The following is a 4,353-nucleotide window of genomic DNA, read 5'->3' on the forward strand; positions in this document are numbered from 1 at the left end:
ATCCGAAGTGCTGTCGCTGTGCCACGTGCCGGCGGGGCCCGGCCCGGAGTCACGGAGCAGCGGCCGCCCGCACCGCGATCACCGCTGCCGCCTACAGGAGACGCGGCCGCCTGCACGCACAGCTCGCAACGCGCCGCGGAGCGCGAAAAAGGTTCGAAATCCAGCTCCCCAGCTTTAAGCAGACTGCAGCCTCTCCTGACCTCACGCAGCAGAAGGGCCCGTCCCTGCTTTCGCCTGTAGTATCGCTGCAGCTCGGGGCAGAGGGGCGGCGGAGCAATAGCGCTTTGTGCCTCTGCCAACACGGAGCTACTGAAGTCACGCTTTCATGTGTGCCCGGTTATGCCTTCCACTGAAAAAAGAAGGAAAAAAAAAAAAAAGGAGTTCATCATAGAGGCGCTTTTGCGTCTACTATGGAATTTGTTTCCTTAAAAATTATTTTCCCTGAAGCCTCGTAGAGATTACAGCCCCAGATAACTCACATTGTGCTGGTGCCGTGCAGTGGAAAGAGCTGAAATGGCAGCAGAAGGGGCACAGCCAGGCCCTGCAGCAAGCTCTGGTAATGGAACAACCAAACAACCTCCTGCACACAGGGACAGCAAGAGCAGAAGGAAAATAAAGTTGAAAGGGGAATGCAGAAAGGTGGCATTTCTGTTATATTTTTACCATATTAAAAAAATAAAATCTTTATGTGGTTAAAAAAAGCTAAATGCAATGTATTCTGTAATTCCTATCTAATTTTGTGAAACAGCTTGTCACAAAGGCTACTGGTGCCTCAGCTCTTTGCTCTGTAACTTTCTTCTGAAGTTCAAGGCCAACAAGCTACTTCAGATTGGTACATTTGCATGCCCTTTCCTTTCTTTGATGCAAATGCAACATGTAAAATTCCCCAGTGCTTTTCTCACTCCTTCCTAAAGTTTATCTTCTCAGTTGCCCTCCTCGGTACAATCAGACCCTTTTTCACACTTGGGTAAACCTCGAAAACCATTCAGAGTGGAAACCACATGAACCAGTTCAGCAAACAGCAGGCAGCTGTGCCTCAGAGGCCTTTCCGAAGGTCAAACATTTCTACGTAATTTGTCCAGCTACTTTAGTTGTTAAACAGAAGCCCACTGAGGCTGAGGAAATAAAATGACATGGCTTTCTAGATGTGTCTGATTAGCTTGCCCCATACTCCTGCATGATTTCCCTCAGTTTGGCTGTCCTTTACACTGCGTATGTCAGGACTCCAGTCAACTTCATCTTTGTTTTCACGTTATTTTCTTGTTGGCAGGTTGTGCTGTATGTAATCTTTCAGATAAAGATTCACATCTTCCCTATTAAATTGAATATGCCTATGTGCCAGCAGCTGGGCTCCTGCCTCTTGAGAGAGCCCAGGCTGAGGGTGAGAACACCTGGCCCCATGGCAGTGCTCTGGGGCTGAGTCACAGGCTGCCACCTCTAGAAGTCACCTGCTTCCACAAAACTCATGTAGCTCCCCGCTGCCCAGAGAATGGAAGAGACATTCAAACACATATTCAAGAGGTTCTTGTACTTCTCAGTCCAAAAGCCTTTCCCCACAACAATTAGTGGACGTGGCTGCGGGTTGCGTTCCAGTTACTCTTCCTTTCTTTGTGTGCAGTACAGACTCCAATCAGAGAACAGCAGACTTGGAATGGAAAGCCATATTATTGGCTTTAAAACAGCAGCACAAAAAACAAACGGGGATAAGATTTGTAGCAGTTTTGCCTAGAGCTTCAATGCTGGTTTATTTAAGATTGTGAAGGTACATTTGAAAAAGCAAGCAGAGGCCTTGTGGACATCAGATCCTAACAAATCCTAACAGCAGTGCTGGCCAGGCTGAGAGCAGAGAACTGATTGCTGCTGCCCTCCATTCCCATCACCCCAGCCTTGCCCTGCCACAGTCAGTGGGACCATGTCCTGCCAGGAGAGCATCTCACTGCAGGAAAGGCTGCCCAGCTCTATGCTGTGCCCGGCTCTGTGCCCAACTATAAGCCCAGATCTGTGCTGTGCCCAGCTATAACCCAGCTCTGTGCCCAGTACTGTGCTGTGGTTGGACGTGAGGAGAGCTAGGCGTTCACAGTGGGAAAAGGGAATCGAACATGGCTCAGCTGGAGTGTTTCAGCATTTAGATGCTTCCCCTTTCTTTTTCCTAAAAGGTTTTTGGCTGACACTTTGTCCTGCTAAGGCTAATGCGTTAGGGCTCATCATCCTCAGGGCATTTCTATTAACGAGAGCAAGGCAAAGTGAATACAGAAGGCTGACCATATTCTTTGTTGTTTGTGCTGAGCTCATCTTTTTTGCCAACACATCCTCCCATCTTCTTGGGCTGACAAGAGGCCAGGAGGAGGCTTCTGTCCCGAGGGGCCAGAGGCACAATGAGGGCTCAGCAGCTCACTGCTACAGTGCTGGGGGGCCATAAAGGCAGGGGTGTGTGGCTCCTGGCCCCATCTCAACCCTCCTGCAGGACTCCTGCTGTGCCTGCATGGCTTCCAGCAGCCAGACTGGATGAGGGCACAGAGCAGAAGCCATGGCCTGATGCAACCCAGTGTGTTCTGCTTGCTCACAGCCCATCCTCAAAGCATAACCTGGGACAGAGAGACATTTGCTTCTCTTCCCCTCACTCATGGAAAGCTAGATGCTGGCCCCACTCTGGCTGCTTCCTGAAGAGCAGTGAAACCCAGCAGCTTTTAGGTGTGGAGCTGGGAATGCTGGTGCTCAGTGCAGTGCACAGGGTGCATCACCATCATCAGCACACTCATTTAATACAGCAACTTGAATAAATCTGCTTCTGCACTTTGTACAGGCAACTGCAGTTCCAGCGTCCCCTCAGGACACAGCATTCCCCAGAGAAGGGCCCAGGGACAAAGAGCATCTTTTGAAGGCTCTCATTACACCTGTGCCACATTTATCATATCTGATAAGCTTATCAGTGAAATTCCAAAAGAGATGTTTATCTCAGAGAAATAACTTTGGCTGAAGTTACTTTGGTACAAACTTGCTACGATTCCTGTCTGTAAGTGGAGAACTACTTAAGTGCTACCCTTGAGGAAAAAACTGGTGTAATGTTTCCCATCTGTCTGATTTTGTCTCTATGAAGACCACTTTGTGTACCAGCTCTGCCCTGATATTGTTACTGAGGGTTTGATTTCAGTACGCAGTCATAGTTCTATTTTCCAAGGTACAGTTCCACAAGCATTTCTCTTTGGAATCAACAAAACGCCATTTTCTTTCCCTCCTGAAAAGGTACAGAAGGCATTTGTTGGGTTCCATTTGGGTTTGCCATTCACACGTGAAAGGGCAAAAGAGAGGAAAACTCCATGGCACTGCTGGGTAAGTTTCTATACTTTCCTACAGACACGCATGAGATCATCAGGCCAAGCTTAATGTGTCTTAGATCTCCACGTGCTGCTCATTCCAGCTCAGGATCTCAGGCTGACTACAGTACAGAGGAAAACAGCTGTGGGCAACAGGAAGGACTTATACTGTATTGTATAGTGGCTAGGGCTTACATGTTAAAAATGCAGTCAGTGCTTCCCACTGAAGCCAGCAGCACCACCAGATTGAGGCTTTGTTCTGTATTTCACACCAAGTTCAGTTTGCTGGGACAGACACAACGGCTGCCAGCAAGACCCATGGGCAAGGTTCAAGGACTGCAAAGGGTACAAGGGTGGGCCACCAGCGTGTGTAATATTTTACATTACTCGAAGTGAGCAGTGAAATAAAACAGATTTATTTCAATGGGGAATATCTGTATTTCAAACATTCAATACCTATATCCTGAGCCAGGAGGGTTGCTGTCTCCTCCAGAACGGACTGCTTCTGGAGAGCAGAGCCACTCGCTGCTGTCACCACAAACACCTGAGGCAGCAAACAGCAGCTAACCTGTGCACTGTCTTTGTGCTAATGACCAAGCCATGATAACCACATCCCTAGCAAACTTCCCATTTAGTTTAATTAACTCCAAGCTGATCACAGCAGTCAGAGTGAGTCAAAGCCCCACATTCTGACATCAAGGAGAGGACGTTCAGCACAGCTGCAGCATTCTGCTCAGCTGCACCTCCCAGCACCCTCAACAGGCTCAGACAGCTACAGCTGAAGCCCCTTGATGGGCCCCATGATGCTCCCCCTGCCATGGCAGCCACAAAACCTTCCTATGTTGGAGCTCAGCCCTCCTGCACACCAGACGCAGCCCCTGCCCAGCCCTGCCTGCCTCAGCTCCATCCTGCCATGGCCTGGGTGCAAGTCTTCTCTTGGAGAGTTTTAGGGCAGAAAGCTGGTTTCCACACAGTGTAGAAAATTATCTTATTTATCTTATTGCTAAGATAATGAAAGTGACTTATTTCATAATGTTAT

The sequence above is a fragment of the Centrocercus urophasianus genome, unplaced genomic scaffold (genome assembly GCF_019232065.1).
Source record: "Centrocercus urophasianus isolate 14NV4802_14NV808 unplaced genomic scaffold, USGS_Curo_1.0 seq_279, whole genome shotgun sequence".
In the NCBI taxonomy this organism is placed as follows: Eukaryota; Metazoa; Chordata; class Aves; order Galliformes; family Phasianidae; genus Centrocercus; species Centrocercus urophasianus.